At 39.2% G+C, this 23,532-nt stretch overlaps 1 pseudogene; it reads left to right on the top strand.

The window, feature by feature from the left end:
* Positions 1–7,864: 7,864 nt before the first annotated feature.
* On the top strand, positions 7,865–7,965 carry LOC112088734 (annotated as a pseudogene).
* The last annotated feature ends 15,567 nt before the right edge of the window (positions 7,966–23,532 follow it).

Genomic DNA, 23,532 nt, shown 5'->3' with positions numbered 1-23,532 from the left:
AACAGGTTCGACCTTGACTTAGTATAGAAGTGATTCTAGAAAGCAGTTTTACATTCTTACTAGTTAGTAATCGATCCTGCAGGCAAAAATTTCAACCAACGGTGAGCTTTGTCTGCTAATGAAAAAGGGAACAACTTACACTTTAAATAGTCTGCTGGAACTTTGTTTGTTCTCATCATTCTGCAGATTTCTTCAAAGAGCTCGATATGGTCATTGGATGTTCAGAAGGAACTCCATGGAATTGGTTTTGTTTCACCAATGAGATGATTTGAGGCTTGAATTCAAACTCATTCCGGTTCATAAATGGAACTTGAATTGCAGATCGGTTATGAAAATTTTGAGTAGGTGCATCGAAATCAGCTATGGGATGGTTCCTGGATTGTCTACGGTGTTGATTTGCTGGCTGCACAGGGCAGTTAACGCTTCGATTTGGCTGCATCCCCTGGTGGTCACCATCGGCTGCATTGATGGGTGCATCAAGGTCTTCACGTTCTCCTCTCTCGCGGTTTTTATGATTTCTTGGAGGAACCTCATCCTCTTCTCCATCTTGTCGAGCATGATCATCTCCTCTGTGATCGTTCTCTTCATTTTCTCCAGGTTCGGATCCATCTTTGTCCATATTTAAAGCTCGGTTAATAGGATCTCCAGGCTGGCCGTCGTTGGCCATCCCTTGCGTTCGTCTAAGTCTTTGAAGTTTTCTTTCGTGTATGTCTCTCTCGTCTAGAATTGGAATGTTTTTTACAGCTCTGCGCCTGGTATTCATGCAATTCAGAGAAAAACAAAAGAAGGGAATGATAATTCAGAAAAACTTTAAGAAAGAACTAGAGATCAGGTGTCTAGAACTTAAATTAGAACAAGAAAAATAACAAAAGGCAGCGAAACAAATTCCTGGCAACGGCGCCAAAAACTTGATGCGTGTCAGCTGCGTGAGGGAACAAGTTTTACCCTTAACAAAAACAAATGAAATCCGCAAGTGCACAGCTAATCAGTTGTAGTATTTAGGGATCAAATCCACAGAGATTTGTGTGCCTAGTATTCTTCTACGGTTTCTAACTTTATGTCTATACTAGATTGGTTTTAGAGGTTGGTTGTTTGTCACGGATTAAACTAAAACTAAAGAAAGCAAATAAATCTATCCTAAAAAAAAAGCAAATAGAAAAATCGAGTGAAAAGCAAATGAAGCAAGCAAAATATCGAACTAAAGCAATTGAAATGCAGATCTAAATAAGCAAGTAAAAATCGATTGGTTTGTAAACTATGGCTAAAAACACTGAGCTTTAGGGAACTCTACAGGGATCATAATCGGTTTTAACACTAGGGATGATAGATTGGAGTTGACGGATATCGAAATATAGGGTTCTAGAGCTAGAGTACGGCGGTATGACTACGTCACTGTCGTGATCATAACCAACTGTTTCTCGCAACCCTTACCAGTAGGTTTCCACTCTGGCCCTGGAAAGGAGATAACGCAAGAGCTGCACAAGACTCGTCAATACTCACGATCTCGCCGCAGGTAGGTTTTCACTCCTACGGAAAAATCGCCTGTTTCATTCTAGGTCTGATACTAAATGAAAACTTTTGCAACACTAACTATCTAGATCAGATACTAGGTGATAAATCAAGCATTCATGCAACAAGAACAAGAATAAACAGAGAACAAAGTTAAAATCTCAGATTTATAAACCTAGATGTCTTAATCAATTATGAGAGCCCATTTCGAGAACCCTAAGCCCAATACGGTATCTACTCAGACATGGCTGAGGTCGACATCATCATTGGTTTTAATGAAAGTGATCAAAAACAGTAAAGAAAAGAGATGAAAGAAAGCTTCTCTATCGAAGAACTCAGACTTGAAAAATCTTCTATAAAAATTGCATAAAACGGTTAAAGGAAAAGAGTTTCTGTAAAAGTATGAAGGTGTTGTCTAAAAACGACCTAAATGACAAGTATTTATAGTCTTCAATACTCCATGGTCTCTAGGGTTCCGGAATTGAGGCTGAGAAATGACTTTGGGCTTCAGAAATATGGGCTTTAATTCGGAGTTGGCCTGCCGCGGTCGGGAGTGACGTGACCACGGGAAATAGGCTGTTGGCCACGGTCGAGAAGCTTGTGACTGCGGGGAATGGGCTGGTGGCCGCGGTTGCGTGATTTGCTGGCCGTCTTCGAGTGGCTCCGGGGCTAATGGCATATCTTGAGATCCAACCGGTTGAATGTCTCCAAACCATGTGCATTTGAAAGCTGTTGATTCTTCTATAAGATGTCCAATTTTGAGGGTAATCAGACGGTGAAAAGGTCTTCGCTCTCCATGAGAGTTCTGACGGTCTGCATTTATCCAAAAGAGTCTTTTTGTTCCAATTTGTGCCTCTTTATCCCAAATTACCTGAAAAGTCTTTTAAAATCCGAAAACATAGAAATCCTTTGAAAACCTTTGAAAATGGAGTAAAAACACCTGTAAAAGACATTAAAGTGATCCATAAAAATGGTCAAAATCCGGTGTTATCATCTTCTTCCTCAGGTTTTTTCCTAACTCCCCCAGACTTAGATTTTTGTAAATCTTTCAAAACCATAGCTCTTCAAACGAATAGTGGTTGCTTCTTGCTCCAAAATTTTCGACAATCTAAGCCTCATTAGGCTTTTTGTTTCCCTCTCTTTCATTCATTTCTTTTTTTTTTTTTTGAAAGAAAGAGGGAAAACCTGCAGATATAGAATTATAGAGAGCACGAAATTACCAATTGAAATCAGTCTTGTAAAGCTTAATAAGGTTTCTGATACTCTTTCTTCCCGATTCCATTCAGTCTTCCTTGTGAGTGACTGAAAACTGCGTCACTCCTCTTCTCCCCGACGTTTTTGCACATATCTTCTGATATAAACTAAAGAGAGAATGCATGAAGATTGAAATCAAAGGTTTTGGGTTTAGGGTATGGTACCAGATAAATATGAGCTGGCCATCTAGGACGACAAAGAGTGGTAAAAATGAGGGTAAAAGACGTCGTAGATGGATATCTCGACGCCTGCCTAAAATCAATGATGAGAAAATTAAATATCAATATTAAGGTCAAATAAAATGAGCTAGTATATCCTGTCAGAAAGGATCTCCATGAATAGAAGTCCTCTGGTGGGAGTTCGTAGTGCAAGTACTCTAGCTACCGCTTAGTCTAGTGCTAACCACAAATGAGCTATCATGTGTAGTGTAGAAGCGTGCAGGTGTAAATCATCATAGTTTTGTGTCAAAAAATTTTGAAAAATACTTAAGATCGAATAGGTTACATATTAAAATTAAAAAAGTACTTGAAATTTTGAAAGCAAAAGCAAGAAAATGATTAGTACGGATAGACATCCTCCCCATACTTAAATCACACTGTCCCCAGTGTGAAAAAGTTGGTGAGAAGATGGTGGATAAAAGCGAAAATAGAACAAGATAAAAGAAAGGAAAATGATAAAAGAACCGTGATGGTTGTCAAATGACAGTGAAGTGCTGATCAATCACTCATCCTCCGATGTGACTGCTTCGAACTGGTGCTGCTCTTGTAGGAAGGTGACAACGCGCTCAAAGCGTCGTCCTTGTCTCTCAACTCTGCGCTCCAGATCAGAATGTGTGTGTGACGATGTTGATGATGAGGTGTGGCCGGTCAAAACAGATGACTGAAATTGAGCACGGGCTGCAGCTGCATCGCCCTTTGCCTTGGCCACTATGTATTGGCCGATGGTGAATGGTAGACGAGGCACAGAGGGTAAAAACTCATCAGGTTCCGGAGTCCATCGCTGGACGTCCTCCGTTACACAATCTCGGGACTGATGCTGAAGGTAAGCAGACTCAGTGCTCCTCGGTGCCAATGCAATACTTGTAACCGAACCTGTCTGGATCGAAAGCGGCACGAGAGATAGTGTGATCGCGAGAGAGATAGAGTAGGTCATACCAGACGTCAGGAATTGGATCATCAGATGAGAAATCGAATCCTACAGCCTATAGTATTGCTGTAATAGTGCTCCCATAAGTTGGAGTAGCGTCCTGGCAACCATGTAAATCATGCTTCACCTTCACCATGTTCTGTGCTATGATCCAGGCAAAGCAGGCAAGTCGTGGGTCGTCCATAAATGGCATCTGAAGTTTAATGAGCTCGGTCTTCAAAACACATCGCATGTTGGCTCTAGAGAAAATCGTGTGTGCTAAGAGTTTGTGAACAACTCTCACTGCAGGATGAGTAAAAAGTGTTGACTTGGATCTCCCGCTATCATAGACGCCATGACCCATCTCTCTCCATAAGTCAAAATCAGGTTCTTCTTCAAGGTGAATGTCATCAGTGTATGGAAGCTTAAGAGCTTCACAAAGTGCAGAAATGGTGAGTGAGTAAGTCTGTCCGCGGATAGAGAACGACAAGACGCCGTCAGATGCTATGGGGTTCCTCCTCTTCGTGTGGTGGAGTGTGACAGTTGCTAAGAACTCGCGGACTAGCTCGGGATAAGTTGGAAGGTTCAGCTCCATGTAGGGTCTCAGCTTAAGAGCATCGATGTACCAAATTACATCTTCTCTAATTCCAAGCATCTCAAGTGTATGATAATCAATGCAAGTCGTTGGTTTGATGTTCAGCTTCTTGAAACGTCTTGCATAGTCCACTCTCGGGTGGATCTGTGGTGGCTCGGGAATTGCTCGTGTTTCTCTTGAGTGCTGGAGCAACCTCATTTTGTAGTTTCTTCTTCTCGGTCTGGCTTGGTTCAGCATATACTCTCCAAGAGTACTATCATCGGGAATGTCCTCAGAGCTGTCACCAGTGTGACGGCTTCTTCGGGATCTGGTTTGTTCCATTTTTACTACAAGGCGAGATGATTCTTGGAAAAAGAGTGAATATGGATGCTGATTTTAACATATTAACGATCAGTTATACTAATCCTAGTATCAAAAGATTTGTTAAATCCACAAGCAAGCATAATTGACATTGAATCGAATAAATCGAGTAGTTCATGACCAGATGCGGATTTTTGATGTTCTCAACATAGAAATCTTCTAAGAATCGGTTTAAGTGAAAAATTTTCATGTCAAATCTATAGGTTACCTAATACCAATCACTAATCACACAAGACTAAATCAAATTCATCAATTTTGCTGTTCCAAATTCGTTTGTACAGAATGTAGAATCCAAATTTTAAAAAACACAATTCCTCTTAAGCTAGGTGTTAAAATCGATTTTCAGATAACCTAGAAGGATAATCTAATGTTCTTAAGCTATTTCCACTATTAATAAACCACGATTTGGGCTTTTTAAGAAAACCTTAAATTTCAAAATCAATTAAAAATGGCGAGTTTGAGCTTCATACCTTGCTGGAAAGAGAGATTTGATGATAGATTTAAAATCAGCTTTGAAAAAGAGTGAGGTTTGGGCTAAGAATCTCTTAAAAAGCTTAAGAATTGAAAAAGATGTTATATCTCCTAAATCTCCAAGTCTTTTGGAAGAGAAGAGAAAAAGGAGTTTTGATCCAAAAAGTGTGTTTCCTTTCTTTAAAAAGCGTTTTTGTAGCAAAAACGGGAAATTTCTGGGAATTCAAAGCTTACGGGAACTTATCTTCCTTGTCTTGTACGCAACAGGGTGTTTAAAACTTACGAAGACTCTTAACGGGCTTTTTCGGGAATGTTCCTGGAATCACCGGGGATTAACTGGGAATCACCGGGAATCACTGGGAATCACGGGTAACACCGGGAATCACCGGGAATCACCGGGAAACACCAAGTAACACCGGGAAACACCAGGTAACACCGGGAACTTTTGAAAAGCGGCGGAAGTCCGAGTTCCCGTTTCAACGACCAACGGCCGCGGTCAGGAGATGCGCGACCGCGGTGATCATAAGCTCGACCGCGGTCACATTCACGGTGCTGCGGTAGATGATGCTTTGGCCGCAGGTCGGTTGGTCGCGACCGCGGCCCTTTTTCCTGCGGCCTTTGTCCATCTGTCAGGTTTCTGCCGGGCCAAGCAGCTAAAAACCTCTCCTCTTTTCTCGGTTTTTCTAATTTTCTGATTTTTCTGTGTTTTTGTTTTATAAGAATACCTGAAACTTAAAAGAAAAGGAAAACATAAATTGTAAAAGGGAAAAGAAAACTAAAAGAAAGAGTACCTAAATGGGTTGCCTCCCATTAAGCGCTTTTGTTTTAAGTCGTTTAGCTCGTCGTAGGCATGAAAGATCAGGCTGATTTTTAATGGCACTCCACTTGATGTGCCTTTATCATTTCCGGTCGCTGGAGGTTTAACTTCTTCTCCTTAAGGAGCCGTCTTCTTTCTTTTACTCTTCTTTCGGACTTGAACGTTGTTTAAAACCCTTTTTGTGTTTTCGATCAGCTCATGGATTTGTTCCTCACTAGTTTCTGTCGCATCTGGTGGAATGATGATCTTGATCTTTTCAAAAGCTCTTGGCTTCTCCTTTTCTTTCTCCTTTGGCCGGTTCCTTTGCTTGGTAAATTGTCTAGGACAGTCGGATAAAACCTTCTGCGATCTACATTGAGGAAGACAGCATGCCTTTTCGCGTGATCGATTACTGCTCCTCCAGTAGTTAGAAATGGTCTTCTGAATATTAGTGGTCTCTCCTTGTCTTGATTCATTTCCAGGACTTAGAAATCTGCTGGAACAATCTTGTCCCCTACTAGAACTTGTAGATCATGAATCGCCCCGTCAGTATATTTTTAAGATGAATCTCCAAAGATAACCTTGACCGTCGATGTCCTTAAGCTTTTTATGCCCAATTTTTTGGCAAATGTCTTTGACATGATGTTGACATTGGCTCCGGAATCGCATAGACAGTCTGCGAACTTGATTTCTGAAATGAAACATTGAAAAACAAAACGTCCCGGATCGTCGGCCTTTGTAAGCCTTTGAAACGGTGAACGTTATAAGGTACCTTGAATGGTGGCTGCTTGGCATCGACATCCTTGTAAAGTGGTACAAAGATTGGGGTTTCTTTATCTTTTCCATCGGCTCTGGCTTCTTCTTCTGGTAGTGTGGTTATGGCATTGCAAAATATCTTGGGGTTATCCTCAACTCTTCCAGGAAGAGCTCCGCTTTGCCTCTTCATAGAGTCGGCTGTTTGGGCACCTTGTACGTCTAGCTTTTTGACGTGCGAAGATAAAGCTTCAAACTTCTCGTTCAGGTCATTGTACATGTAGTCAACCTTCACGTTCATGTCTTTAGATGCTTTCTCGTTTGTCATAACAAGCTGTTGGATGGATTGTTCAAGTCTTCCAATTTGCAAAGCTAGCTGATTCGTTGTGACTCCTTGCTGTTGTACAAATTGATTGTTAAAACCCGTACCTTGATAGTTATATGGCTGTCGCGGTTGATAAGCTCATGTCCCTCCGAAAATTTCACCTTGGAACTTGTTTTGGAAGGATTTTTGCTGTGGTGGGTAGTACTGATCTTGAGGATTCTCAACATTTGGATTGCGGTAAGATAGATTGTTGTAGTTTGCATTCCGGAAGTTGTTGAAGCTATTGTTGAAGCGATTTGGATATGGTGCTTGTGCTCCTACATAGTTCACTTCTTCTTCTTGAAAGGCTTGATTAATGTGATCGATATCACCAGGTCCTTCGTCTTCTGTGCCACTTTTGGTCTCACAAGCATGGATTGGGCGATTGTTGCTCTTAAAAATCTCGCTCATCATGTTCTTCAACTCGGTTATCTCCTTGTTGTCTGCTCCGGTTTGCTATGTCGAGCGATCGAATTCAGGACAATCATTGCTATTGGCTTGAGCCAAATTCTCGATGGGGGCTCTTCCTTGTGCTATCGTCTTTTGTCCAAAATCTCCATTGCTAGCAGTATCAAGCGGAAGTTTGTATTTTGGTTGCAAACCTCGGTAAAATGTGCTCAGCAGGCTTGACCCGGGAAATCCATGGTGAGGGCAATCACGTTCATACTCCTTAAAACGATCCCAGTCTTCAAAGAAAGGTTCAGTCGGTCCTTGCTGAAAGCTTGAGATCTTGGTTCTCAACAAGTTCGACCTTGACTTAGTATAGAAGTGGTTCAGGAAAGCAGTTTTACATTCTTCCCAATTTGTAATCGATCCTGCAGACAAAGATTTCAACCAACGGTAAGCTTTGTTTGCTAATGGAAAAAGGGAACAACTTACACTTTTAATAGTCTGCTGGAACTTGGTTTGTTCTCATCATGCTGCAGATTTCTTCAAAGAGCTCGATATGGTCCATTGGATGTTCAGAAGGAACTCCATGGAATTGGTTTTGTTTCACCAATGAGATGATTTGAGGCTTGACTTCAAACTCATTCTGGTTTGGAAATGGTTCTTGAATTGCGGATCGGTTCTGAAAATTCTCAGTAGGTGCATCGAAATCAGCTATGCGATGGTTCCTGGCTTGTCTTCGGTGTTGATTTGCTTGCTGTACAGGGCGGTTAACGCGTCCATTCGGCTGCATCCCCTGGTGGTCATCATCGGCTGCATTGATAGGTGCATCAAGGTCTTCACGTTCTTCTTTCTCGCGGTTTTGATGGTTTCTTGGAGGAACCTCATCCTCATTTCCATCTTGTCAAGCATGATCACCTTCTCTGTGATCGTTCTCTTCATTTTGTCCATGTTCGGACCTGTCTTGGTCCATGTTTAAAGCTTGGTTAACAGGATATCAGGCTGGTCGTCGTTGGCCATTCCTTGCGTTCGTCTAAGTCTTCGAAGTTCTCTTTCGTGTCTGTCTATCTCATCTAGAATTGGAATGTTTTCTACAGTTCTGCGCCTGGTATTCATGCAATTTAGAGAAAAACAAAAGAAGGGAAAGATAATTCAGCAAACTTTAAGAAAGAACTAGAGATCAGGTGTCTAGAACAGAAATTAGAACAAGAAAAATAACAAAGGCAGTGAAACAAATCCACGGCAACGGCACCAAAAACTTGATGCGTGTCAAATGCGTGAGGGAACAAGTTTTACCCTTAATAAAAACAAATGAAAGCCACAAGTGCACAGCTAATCAGTTGTAGTATTTAGGGATCGAATCCACAAATGAAGACATCACTTTAAGAATTCAGTTCATTGCCCTAGTTTCTAGTTCTTTAATGCATGCAAACAAGAATAATTCCATGCTTGGAACTTGTCATTCATTGACTTTGTGATTGAGTGAATCAAGCTTTGAATAATTCCAGCCTTGTCCAAGTGAGAACCTTAATTTGACAATCTAATTATCATGTTGTGCATGTCATTGTGAACTCATGGATACCTTAAAATATTTGAGCTCTCTTATCCTTTTTACCACTCTTTGCTAGCTCAAATAGCTGTTCTCTCATCATGAAACAGTTCCCTGCCTTGAACCAAACCTTCCTTGAAGCCTGAGATACTTTAGTGAGAGATGATGTGAGGCCGTTTTTCTGAATAAACTTAACAGAAAGTGTTGGGTTTAGGGCGACAAGAGTAGAGTTTCATGTAGATCTAGCTCTGCATCATGAGTTTAGAATAGGCTAGGAAGAGATCTTGGGAAACAATGAGTGGAAAAGAGACAGTTTGAAATGAGAACTAGGGGATGGAAAAGAAAAGAACTCAGTTTGGGGTCTGTTGTTTAAAGAAAGAAAGCTCTTGTGTTTTGAAAAGAAAAGTCTAGCCTCTAAATGAAAAGAAAAGAAAAGAAAAGAAAAGAGGCTAGACAATGTTATGTGAAAAGGAGCTAAGTGAAATGTTTAGACCCCAAAACCTGAGTTTGGGAATGAAAAGATGAATACCCTGCTGAGGGAAAGAATGAGAGTGAAGTGAGAAGTTGGCTGATAAGGCAATGAATGCCTTGAGAGGAGGGTAGCTTAGGTGTGTTCTTCATGGGTTTTGAGTTAAGGTGAAAGACCAACTTCGGGCATTGGGTAGATGAGATTCTACTCTTGTATGCATCAGTTGCCTTTTACCTTTAGCCTTCTGTTAAAGTTTATTCCTTCTTGAGTGTTCCATTGAGCTGCATTGAACCCACATGCATTTAATGAGATCATCTTTGTCTCAAAACCTCATCCCTTAGCCAAATGAGTTCACATGATTTGCATGAGCATGATCCACCTAAACTTTAATGAATTTCAAAAGGTTGGAACTAGGGCTGCTTGTGAAAGCTGATGATGAGGCAAGATTCGCTTAGTGATGAGTATGGCAAAAGTTTTATGAGTAATCTTGTTTGCACTGCATTTTAGAATTAGCAACTAGGACAATGAGCTTTGAATTCTTTTAGGGATAATCTTTCTCATTATGGCATGTGAACTTCCAAGCATTCAACCTCTCTCTATCATTTGTTCTTTTTGCTTGGGGACAAGCGAAGGATAAGTGTGGGGGAGTTGATATATTCATAAATTGTATCATTTAGTGTACATATATAAGTCCAAATCATGTCTTATTTGCATACATTTTGGGTCTTTAAGCATTAATTTAGGACTTTGGAGATTGCATTATGTCCAAGAAAGTTTTGCATGGTTTGGAGTGTTAAACAGGTGCTTTTGGAGCTTATTTAGAGTGGAGAAAGTGAACCTGGTGAAGAAATGGATTTTTGAAATGATCTAAAATGGTGAAAAAGGGCATTATGGAGTTTCTCGGCAAAAGGGTGCACCGCTGGTCGGTCTTCCTTGGCTAAAATCTATACCACGGGTAGGATTCTCGGCCAAAACACGTACTGGCTGCTTAAGCTTCTCAGCCAAAAATCTCCGGTTCAGATACATTTCACAAATCGCGTTACTAGAAGGTCTTTCAGGCTGATTCAGCTTCCAGGATCTTCATCAAAAATAAAGATAATTGCGTCAAGATTCCAGAACAGTTGGAATCAAGGCATTTGGAGCGGCGAGCTGAAAGATATGGTCACCGGAAGAAATAACCTGTCTTGCACTCATTCCGGAAAAACCCGATACGCCTCAAAGACACCGTTACCAGGAAGCCTTCCCTTCCGATCTGGCTTCCAGGGTATGCATGGAAGTTTGAGCGCACTGAGTCTAGTTTCCATACCGCTTGGAATCAAGAGATTTTAAGTCGTGAGCTAGGAGATATTGCAATCGGAAGAACAATATGTCTAGAAGTCAATTTGGACCCGTGCAATGCACTTCAAAGATCAGCCCTCCGGGAGACATTGCACTCCCTGGATGGAATTGAGTTCTTCATCAAAGTTTGAGATGGTTGCGTCACCTTTCCTGTGGACTTGGTCTTGTGCCATTTAGAGTTGTGAGCTAGGAGTTACGGGAAACATAAGTCAAGCATATCCAATCAGGTTTCAAGAGGTGCTCATGTACTAAGAGTGTTTCTTCACCTCGGCTTAGGAGCCTCGGTACAGCCACACTGACGCTATTTTTACTAAGACTCTGGGCAACCCCTCGATCATTTACCTCGCCCAAAGCCACACCTAGGCTTCCCCTCTTGAAGATACAATGCTCCAAATGACTAAGTGTCAAAAGTAGCCTCGCCTTGTTTACCTCGGTACAGACTTAGGCCGAGTAAGTGTGCGAATGAAATGCAAGGAAACTCGACCAAAGACCTCGCCATGCAACACCCGAGGTACCCTGTCACGTGCTCAAACTCACAAACAGCTTACTCCAGGGTTTCAGATTCAAGAAAGATCAAAGCACAAGATCATGCAAGATTCAAGATGTGTTCTTCATGCATCAGCCAAGATTCACCACACCCTCGGCCTAAAGACCTCGAAATGGACCTGTCCCAAGCCGAGGTAGTCACCCAGAAACCCATTTAAGACCGGGTCAGTACCCGGTTTGTTCTGGGTTGACCCGGTTCGGTTCACTTAGTATAAATAGTTTTTTTGGGAAAAACCCTAAGGGGATTCCATTCTCTCTTTAGTTTTCTTGCCTCTTTTGTGAAAAAACCCAGATTCTTCTTAAGGGATATCTCGTTTTGGATCATTAAAGGCTGTTCTTATCATTTCTTTTCATCATTTAAAGCTTCTAATCATGATTAACATCACCTCTTGCAAAGGAAATGGTGTGTTCATCTTGATTAGTGAGTAGTTTTCTCATAAGGTCTTAGATAGGTAGATTAGGGTGCAAAGTTTTTAGATTAGGCAGTTTAAGAGTTAGATCATGCATCTTCCATTCTCTAATTAGCTGTTCTTAAGGCTATATCCCTGATAATCACTTGGGTCTAGATCATAGGCATTTCATGCACCAGAAGTGTTTGATGAAATGCCTGAACCAAGCTAATTAGAGGTTCATGCATCAAGACCATGAAAATGATTGTTTTGTATGTGAATGACATATTAGAACTGATGTTTAATGCTCACTGATTCATATTTCACAAATGGGAGTTTGGTTTGAAAGTGGATTAGTGTAGAGATTATGAGCTTGGAAAAGGATTAATCTAGCTTTGAGTTCTAAGTTAAATATGGTTTTGTGTGATTATTTGTTCATTAGCTCCTTAATTTGACATTGATGCACCCTAATCCAATATCCTGTCTAACGCCTTTGCTTTCATCTTATTACATTCATCATTAGCTGTTTTCTTGCCTTTTTTTATTGCTTGTTTAGTGTTTAATCTTGTTTAGAATTGCTTAGTGTCTTATTTGAAACCAAAGCCCACTTGTCTTGCTTGAATTGAGATACAAATCACATAAGCTAGTGTTCTAAACTCACAAGATGGATTGACACCCTTGAACTACACTGATAAGGGATTGATAACCCATAAAAAGAACTTAAAATTCTTTGTTTATCATATAGGTAAGAACTGGCCAGAAGGAGAGATAAAAGCTACCAAAGAGGTTGTTTACCAATGCACTGATACCATCGTGCCAAAGCTTATGAGAGAAAAAATAACCTACGACATATAAATGATAAGAACTTTGGCGAGAAGTAGAGAATAAAGAAGGCTAATATAAATCGAAAAAGAAGAAGAAGAAGAAGAATTGAGAGAAAACAAAGATGATGAAAAAGAAATCAAAGACGATGATGACGATGAAAAAAAATGGTGAGGAATAAGAAAATCGAAAGATATATAAGAGGAAGAAGAAAAAAAAGTACAAGTCAAAGATGATGAAGAATAAGAAGGATGAGAAAGAAGAAGATGAAGAATTTGGGGAAGAAAAAGAAGACAAAGGACATAAAATTGGAGAATGAACAAGAAGGTGAATAAAAACCAGAAAAAGAATAAGGAAAATACAAGGAAGAACTAAACCATAAGATTAAGAGTAAGAAGAAGAGTATAACAAAACAGAAGAGGAAGAAGAAGAAGAAGAAGAAGGGAAATCCGAAGAGGAAAATAAAATAGAAGTTGAAGACGATGAAGAAGAGGAAATAAAAGATAAGGAATAAGAAAATTGAAGTCAATGATAAAGAACACGGAAAAGACGAAGAAGAAGACTGAAAAAAAAGAAAAAAAATCATAATAAGATAAATTATGACAAGAAAAAAATGTTGAAGAATAAGAAGGGAAGAGGATGATGAATTTGGAGAAAGATGGAGAGAGAGAGATTGAGTTATTGCTTTCAGGGATATGTAGATGTTTTCGGGGACATATAAATGGAGAAAGAGAGAGGGTGAGAGAAATAATGAGAAAGAGAAAGGGGAGAGAGAGTTAAACCTTCTAGGTAAGTGATACTAAATATATGTTAGTTCATCTTTTTATGTTCCTATTTTTTAATATACAAAACACTTTTTACTTTAAATGTAGTTGTCTAAATCATATGATATATACAAACTAAGACGAGAGAGGAATGGAAAGAGTGAGAGAGAAGTATTGGAAGAGGGAGAGGGAGAGAGAAAGAATGATATGGAGTGACACATGGAGCGGGATAGATAGAGAGAGTTAAATTTTTGAGGTACATGTATTTGATTAATATAAAAGACGAAGGAAAACAAGAAGAATATAAAGTCGGAAAAAACAAAGAAGACAAAGGCGACGATGAAGAAGAAGAAGTAGAAGAGGAAGAAAATAAGGAGAAGATGTGGAAAACACAAAGAAGAATAAGACGTGACAAAAAAATGCTAAAGAATAAGAAGTAAGAAAAGACATATAGAATGAAGAGGAGAAAGAAGAAGAAATTAAAGAAATTAAAAGAAAACTAAGAAAGTAGACGTGAGGGAATAAGGAAAGATAAAAGTAAAAAATGATAAAGAAATATAAAAAAAAGATGATACTGAAAAAAAACAACATATAAATAAGAGGAAAAAATAAGAAGATGAAAAACAAATATGTGAAAACGAAGAATTCGCTTTTGTCTTAGTTCAATTGGTTTGTGAGTTTCATACACTTATTTAGTAGCATTTTGGTTTTTAATTTTGGATAGTGTTTACTTTTGGGTATGTTTTATTTTATCATCTATGTTTTAAAAGATTGTTTTAATTCTCTTCACTGGTCAATTTTTAACATCAAATTCTGTGGTACGTTATTGAAACTCCTATGCCCGTGCAAGGGGTTTAGGGTTTCGAGCAAGATTAACGAAAAAATCTACACCTAGGAATATTTTAATAGTATTAAGATCTCACGATTGCCGAACCATGAATTGAAATTAAAAATAGGAACACCTATTATGTTGATTTGGAATACTGATCATAGAGATTGTTTATGCAATTGAACAAGATCCTTGGTAACATAATTGGCCAAACATGTTATTCAAGCTAGCCACATAACTAATGAGTATATTTGTCAAAAGGTCTTGATTTCATGAATGTTTGTTTCCCCCATCGAGACAAGGTGTCCTTTTAGAATGAGGTTTATTAACGATACATATCACAATACTATTATCCAACTATCGAAGCTTTTCACCATTATAAGAAAAAAAAATGTTTCATGATAGTTATTATTGTTAGAACAACAGAATATTAAAACATATCATTTCAAAAGATTATATATTATTAAAAATCTATTATTTATCAATGATTGCCTTTATAAATTTTGTAATTATACATAGCAAGTCCGCGGTTGGTGCGGATCCCCACCTAGTTTAATTATAAAACTAAATTTAACTAATAAATGCATAAATTTTAAAATTAAATTGAGATGGTGGTAAAAGAAGATTTAATATATTTATTTAATTTAAAAATTTATTCAATCTTCATATCTTATTATTATCTAGAATTTTTCATGGATTTGCATTGATTTGATTATTCTGAATTTAATAGAGAATTTGAATTTTTTTGAATATATTTGCAATTAATAAATACTTTCCAAATCAAAAATAAAAGAATCTGAATTTTAATTGTATAATATAAAAGATCCGTATGTTTTTATCAGTTTTCTTTGATTAATAAATATTAATATAAGTAATCTGATTAATTTTTTTTGCATTACACAGCAACTAATCAGAAGTGTCGATCTTGTCATGTCACATTTGATAGAATAAACGTTATGATTGACGTGTTAACGGGTTCTCTCAACCAATCAAATTAAAACAAATTAGCATTTTTCATTAATCTATATTCTCATTTAATATTAAAAAACTTCTAAAAATTTGTATTATAAATATAATATACCGCTCTGCCAACACTTAAATATATTAACAAGAGCATACAGCTTCACATCATATTTTTACTTATTGATAACACCGGATTTTGACCATTTTTTATAGATCACTTTAATATCTTTTACAGGTGTTTTTACTCCATTTTCAAAGGTTTTCAAAGGATTTCTATGTTTCCGGATTTTAAAAGACTTTTCAGGTAATTTGGGATAAAGAGGCACAAAATGGAACACAAAGACTCTTTTGAATAAATGCAGACCGTCAGAACTCTCATGGAGAGATGAAGACCTTCTCACCGTCTGATCACCCTCAAAATTGGATAAGTTATAGAAGAATCAACCAGCTTTCAAATACACTTGGTTTGGAGACATTCCAACGGTTGGATCTCAAGATATTCTATTAGCCCCGGAGCCACTCGAAGTCGGCCAGCAAGTCACGCGACCGCGGTGATCAACCTATTTCCCGCGGTCAGAAGCTTCCCGACCGCGGCCAACCAGCCAATCCCCGCGGTCACAACACTCCCGACCGTGGCAATCAATCTCCGAATTAAAGCCCATGTATCTGAAGCCCAAAGTCATTCTCAGCCTCAATTCCGGAACCCTAGAGACCATGGAGTATTGGAGACTATAAATACATGTCATTTAGGTCGTTTTTAGAGAGAGCAATACACACTTTACAGAAACCCTTTTCCTTTAGCCGTTTTTATGAGATTTTTGTAGAAGATTGTTCAAGTCCGAGTTCTTCAATAGAGAAGCTTTCTTTATCTCTTTTCTTTACTGTTTTTCATTACTTTTATTAAAACCGATGATGATGTCGACCTCAGCCATGTCTGAATAGATCCCGAGTTGGGCTTAGGGTTCCCGAAAGGGGCTCTCATAATCGATTAAGACATCTAGGTTTATAGATCTGGGATTTCGACCTGTTCTCTGTTTATTCTTGTTCTTATTGCATGTATGCTTGATTGATCACCTAGTATCTGATCTAGATAGTTAGTGTTGTGAAAGTTTTCATTAAGTATCAGCCCTAGAATGAAACAGGCGATTTTTCCGTAGGAGTGCAAACCTACCTGCGGCGAGATCGTGAGTATTGACGAGTCTTGTGCAGCTCTTGCGTTCTCTCCCTTCCAGGGCCAGAGTGGAAACCTACTGGTCAGGGTTGCGAGAAAGAGTTGGTTATGATCACGACAGTGACGTAGTCATACCGCCATACTCTAGCTCTAGAACCCATATATCGATATCCGTCAATCCCAATCTATTTACCCTAGCGTTAAAACCGATTATGATCCCTTAGAGTTCCCAAAAGCTCAGTGTTGTTAGCCATAGTTTACAATTCCATCGATTTTTATTTGCTTATTTAGGCCTGCATTTCGATTTCCTTAGTTCGTTATTTACTTGCTTTACTAGTATTTCATTCGATATTTTACTTGCTTTATTAGTCTTTCATTCGATATTTTACTTGCTGTATTTGCCTTTCATTCGATTTCTTTACTTGCTTTTTAGGATAGATATATTTGCTTTCTTTTGTTTTAGTTTAATTCATAAAAAACAACCAACCTTTAAAAACCAATCTAGTCTAGACATAAAGTTAAAAACCGTAGAAGAATACCATGCACACAAATCTCTGTGGATTCGATCCCTAAATACTACAACTGATTAGCTGTGCACTTGCGGCTTTCATTTGTTTTATTAAGGGTAAAACTTGTTCGTTGACACGACAATCAAGTTTTTGGCGCCGTTGCCGAGGATTTGTTTCGCTGCCTTTTGCTATTTTTCTTGTTTTAACTTCTGTTCTAGACACCTGATCTCTAGTTCTTTCTTAAAGTTTTTCTGAATTATCTTTCCCTTCTTTTGTTTTTCTCTGAATTGCATGAATACCAGGCGCAGACCTGTAGAAAATATTCCAATTCTAGACGAGATAGACAGACACGAAAGAGAACTTCGAAGACTTAGACGAACGCAAGGAATGGCCAACGACGACCAGCCTGGAGATCCTTTTAATCGAACTTTAAATATGGACCAAGACGGGTCCGAACATGGAGAAAATGAAGAGAATGATCACAGAGAAGATGATCATGCTCGACAAGATGGAGAGGAGGATGAGGTTCCTCCAAGAAACCACCAGAACCGAGAGAGAGAAGGACGTGAAGACCTTGATCCACCCATCAATGCAGCCGATGGTGACCACCCAGCAATGCAGCCGAATGAACGCATTCACCGCCCCATTCCGCCAGCAAATCAACACCGAAGACAAGCCAGGAACCATCGCATAGCTGATTTTGATGCACCTACTCAAAATTTTCAGAATCGATCTGCAATTCAAGTACCATTTCCAAACCGGAATGAGTTTGAAGTCAAGCCTCAAATCATCTCATTGGTGAAGCAAAACCAGTTCCATGGAGTTCCTTCTGAACACCCAATGGACCATATCGAGCTCTTTGAAGAAACTTGCAGCATGATGAGAACAAATCAAATTCCACCAGACTATTTAAAGTGTAAGTTGTTCCCTTTTTCATTAGCAGATAAAGCTCACCGTTGGTTGAAATCTTTGCCCGCAGGATCGATTACCAATTGGGAAGAATGCAGAAATGCTTTCCTGAACCACTTCTACACTAAGTCAAGGTCGAATCAGTTGAGAACAAAGATCTCAAACTTTCAACAAGGGCAAACTGAATCTTTCTATGAAGCCTGGGAGCGTTTTAAGGAGAGGCCACTCATTTTCGGGAGACCATTCCTAGCTACAGTAGGAGCAGTAATCGATCACGCAAACCGGAATGCTGTTTTCCTCAATGTGGATAGAAAAAGGTACTATCCGACTATCTTAGACGATTTTCCAAGCAAAGGAAACAGACCAAAAGAGAAAGAGAAGAAGAAGCCGAAAGCTTTTGCAAAGATCAAGATCACCATTCCACCAGATGCAACAGAAACTAGTGAGGACCAAATCCAGGAGCTGATCGAAAACACAAAAAGTGTTTTAAACAATATTAAAGTCCAAAAGAAGAGTAAAGGAAAGAAGACGGCTCCTCAAGGAGAAGGAGTAAAACCTCCAGCGACCGGAAGCGATAAAGGCACATCAGGTGGAGTGCCATTCAAATCAGCCTGATTCCTCATGCTTACGTCGAGCTAAACGACTTAAAACAAAAGCGCTTAATGGGAGGCAACCCATTGAGGTACTTTTTCTTTTAGTTTTCTTTTCCTTTTTATAATTTATACTTTCTTTTTCTTTTTAAGTTTTAGGTATTTTATAAAACAAAAACACACAAAAAAAAAAAATCAGAAAACTAAGAAAACCAAGAAGAAAAAGGTAGGTTTTTAGCTGCTCGGCCCGACAAAGACGAGAAGCTTGGACAAACGCCGCAGGAGGAAGAGCCGCGGTCGCGACTGACCGACCCACGACCAAGGGAGCATCGACCGCGGCACCGTGAATGTGACCGCGGCCGAGCACTCGACCACCGCGGTCGCGCGTCTCCTGACCGCGGCCGTTGGTCGTTGAGGTGATTCCGCGGATTTCTGCTGCTTTTCGGTGTTGCCTGGTGTTTGCCTGGTGATTCCCGGTGTTGCCTGGTGTTTGCCTGGTGATTCCCGGTGTTGCCTGGTGTTTTCCCGGTGTTGCCTGGTGTTTGCCTAGTGATTCCCGGTGTTGCCTGGTGTTTACCTGGTGTTACCTGGTGATTCCCGGTGATTCCCGGTGCTTCCCAAATTGTTCCCGGTAAAACCCGAAAAGATCCTCCGTAAGTTTTAAAATTTCCTAATGTGCAAACAAGAAAGGTAAGTTCCCGTAAACTTAAAAATTTCCAGAAATTTTCCGTTTTTGTTTCAAAAACCCTTTTTAAAGAAAAGAAACAAACATTTTGGATTAAAACTCCTTCTTCTCTTCTCTTCCAAAAGATTTGGAGATTTAGGAGATATAACACATTTTTCAATTCTTAAGCTTTTAAAAAGATTTTTGGCTCAAACCTCACTCTTTTTCAAAGCTGATTCCAATTCTGCAATCAAATCTCTGTTTCCAGCAAGGTATGAACCTCAAACTCGCCATTTTTAATTGATTTCAGAACTTAGGGTTTTCTTAAAAAGCCCAAATCTTTGTTTATTGATGGTGGAAATAGCTTCAGAATGATAGATTATCCATTTAGGTTATCTAAAAATCGATTTTAGCACCTAGCTTAAGAGGAATTGAGATTTTTGAAATTTGGATTCTACATGCTTCATAAAAATCTAATTTGGAACAGCAAAATTGATGAGTTTGATTAAGCCTTGTGTGATTAGTGATTAGTATTGGGTAATCTTTAGAATTTACATGGAAATTGCTCATAAAAACCGATTTTTAGAAGATTTCTATGTTCAGAACATCAAAAATCCGAATCTGGTCATGAACTACTTGATTTCTCTGATTTAATATCGTTTTTGTTTGCTCATGGTTTTAATTAATCTCTTTATGCTAGTATTAGTATAACAAATCTTAATGTGTTAAAATCAGCATCCATATTCACTCTTTTTCCAAGAACCATTTCGTTTTGCAGAAAAATGGACCAAAACAGATCCCGAAGGAGCCGTCGCACTGGTGGCAGCTCCGAGGACATTCCCGATGATGCTACTCTAGGAGAGTACATGCTGAACCAAGCCAGACCGAGAAGGAGAAACTATGTGATGAGATTGCTCCAGCACTCAAGAGAAACACGAGCAGCTCCCGAGCCACCACAGATTCGATACATTGGGAGGGAGACAAACCCGAGAGTGGACTATGCAAGACGTTTCAAGAAGCTGAACATCAAACCCACGCCTTGCATAGATTATCATACACTCGAGATGCTTAGAATCAGAGAGGATGTGATCTGGTACATCGATGCACTTAAACTCATTCTGATCTGGAGCGCAGAGTTGAGAGACAGGGACGACGCTATGAGCGCGTTGTCACCTTCCTACAGGAGCAGCACCAGTTCGCAAACGACACATCGGAGGATGAGTGATTGATCAGCACTTCACTACCATCACGGTTCTATCATCATTTTCTTTTCTTTTATCTTATTTTATTTCGCTTTTATTCACCATCTTCTCACCAACTTTTTCACACTGGGGACAGTGTGATTTAAGTCTGGGCGAGGATGTCTATCCGTACTAATCATTTTCTTGCTTTTGTTTTTAAATTCCAAGTACTTTTTAAATTTTAATATGTAACCTATTCGACATTAAGTATTTTTCAGGAATGTTTGACGCAAAACTATGATGATTTAGACCTGCACGCTTCTACACTATGCATGATAGCTCATTTGTGGTTAGCACTAGACTAGGCGGTAGCTAGAGTACTTGCACTACGAACTCCCACCAGAGGACTTCTATTCATGGAGATTCTTTCTGACAGGATATACTAGCTCATTTTATTTGGACTTAATATTGATATCTAATTTTCTCATCATTGATTTTAGGCAGGCATCGACATACACATCTAGGACGTCTTTTACCCTCACTTTTACCACTCTTTGTCGTCCTAGATGACCAGTTTATCTTTATCTGGTACCATACCCTAAACCCGAAACCCTTGTTTTCAATCCTCATGCATTCTCTCTTTAGTTTATATCAGCAGATATGTGTAAAAAGTCGGAGAGAAGAGGAGCGACGCAGTTTTCAGTCACTCACAAAGAAGACTGAATGGAATTGGGAAGGCAGAGTATCAGAAACATCATGAAGGTTTACAAGACAGATATTGACTGGTAATTTCGTGCTCTCTAAGACTCTATCTAAAGGTGTTCCCTTTCTTTAAAAAAAAAAAAAAAAAAACGTGAAAAGACAACAAAAAGCCTAATGAGTCTTAGATTGTCAAAATTTGTAGAGCAATAAGCAACCACTATTCGTTTAAGGAGCTATGATTTTGAAAGATTTACAAAAATCTAAGTCTGGGGGAGTTAGGAGAGAGCCTGAGGAAGAAGACCAGGAATCTATGGCAAGAAGAAAGTGACTGAAAACTGTGGATACCAACAGCTTAACTCTCTCTTGCGGTTTTGCATAATATCCTGCATCCTCCAGATTTTCAGGTAACCCGTAAACACTTTAAGCCTTACCCCTAGAATAACCTTTTTAACACCTAGCCTAGATTGCCTTGCCTAGACTTTCTTTGATGAGAACCACAGAGATTTTTAATGAATGTTAAGAGCTAGTTGACTGGAAGTTAGATCCTAGTGCATAGATTTTCGCATGACGGATTAACGGACTAGTTATGCCTGTATTGCTAGTGAGAATTTTCTAGGCTATTCCCGATTGATGCATACTGATTGATATTGGTCTAGAAGTTTGGTCTCTAAGATTGCGTTTTCAAACCTCTCACCGAGATTTAGCCTTTGTTTTGTTTGAGGACAAACAAAAGACTAAGTCTGGGGGAGTTGATAACACCAGATTTTGACCATTTTTTATGGATCACTTTAATATCTTTTACAGGTGTTTTTACTCCATTTTCAAAGGTTTTCAAAGGATTTCTATGTTTCCGGATTTTAAAAGACTTTTCAGGTAATTTGGGATAAAGAGGCACAAAATGGAACAAAAAGACTCTTTTGAATAAATGCAGACCTTCAGAACTCTCATGGAGAGACGAAGACCTTCTCACCGTCTGATCACCCTCAAAATTGGACAATTTATAGAAGAATCAACCAGCTTTCAAATGCACTTGGTTTGGAGACATTCCAACGGTTGGATCTCAAGATATTCCATTAGCCCCGGAGCCACTCGAAGTTGGCCAGCAAGTCACGCGACCACGGTGATCAACCTATTTCCCGCGGTCAGAAGCTTCCCGACCGCGGCCAACCAGCCAATCCCCGCCGTCACAACACTCCCGACCGCGGCAATCAATCTCCGAATTAAAGCCCATGTATCTGAAGCCCAAAGTCATTCTCAGCCTCAATTCCGGAACCCTAGAGACCATGGAGTATTGGAGACTATAAATACATGTCATTTAGGTCGTTTTTAGAGAGAGCAATACACACTTTACAGAAACCTTTTTCCTTTAGCCGTTTTTATGAGATTTTTGTAGAAGATTGTTCAAGTCCGAGTTCTTCAATAGAGAAGCTTTCTTTATCTCTTTTCTTTACTGTTTTTCATTACTTTCATTAAAACCAATGATGATGTCGAACTCAGCCATGTCTGAGTAGATCCCGAGTTGGTCTTAGGGTTCCCGAAAGGGGCTCTCATAATCGATTAAGACATCTAGGTTTATAGATCTGGGATTTCGACATGTTCTCTGTTTATTCTTGTTCTTATTGCATGTATGCTTGATTGATCACCTAGTATCTGATCTAGATAGTTAGTGTTGCGAAAGTTTTCATTAAGTATCAGCCCTAGAATGAAACAGGCGATTTTTTTCGTAGGAGTGGAAACCTACCTGCGGCGAGATCGTGAATATTGACGAGTCTTGTGCAGCTCTTGCGTTCTCTCCCTTCCAGGGCCAGAGTGGAAACCTACTGGTCAGGGTTGCGAGAAACAGTTGGTTATGATCACGAGAGTGACGTAGTCATACCGCCGTACTCTAGCTCTAGAACCCATATATCGATATCCGTCAATCCCAATCTATTTACCCTAGTGTTAAAACCGATTATGATCCCTTAGAGTTCCCAAAAGCTCAGCGTTTTTAGCCATAGTTTACAATTCCATCGATTTTTATTTGCTTATTTAGGCATGCATTTCGATTTCCTTAGTTCGTTATTTACTTGCTTTACTAGTATTTCATTCGATATTTTACTTGCTTTATTAGTCTTTCATTCGATATTTTACTTGCTCTATTTGCCTTTCATTCGATTTCTTTACTTGCTTTTTAGGATAGATCTATTTGCTTTCTTTTGTTTTAGTTTAATTCGTAAAAAACAACCAACCTTTAAAAACCAATCTAGTCTAGACATAAAGTTAAAAACCGTAAAAGAATACCAGACACACAAATCTCTGTGGATTCGATCCTTAAATACTACAACTGATTAGCTGTGCATTTGCGGCTTTCATTTGTTTTGTTAAGAGTAAAACTTGTTCCCTCACGCAGTTGGCACAATCACTTATGCTGTTTAAGCATAATGCTTTACTATTAGTATACCAATTAAGGCTTGTAAAAGGAGTTAATGGCGATATTACATTTTTCTTTAGTGATTGTGGGATTCGTTTGGCACAGTTAATAAG

Source organism: Eutrema salsugineum, unplaced genomic scaffold, assembly GCF_000478725.1.
Source record: "Eutrema salsugineum unplaced genomic scaffold, Eutsalg1_0 scaffold_14, whole genome shotgun sequence".
Classification (NCBI taxonomy): Eukaryota; Viridiplantae; Streptophyta; class Magnoliopsida; order Brassicales; family Brassicaceae; genus Eutrema; species Eutrema salsugineum.
The sequence above is the reverse complement of the archived record's forward strand: the minus strand, read 5'-3'. Positions and strand labels throughout refer to the sequence as shown.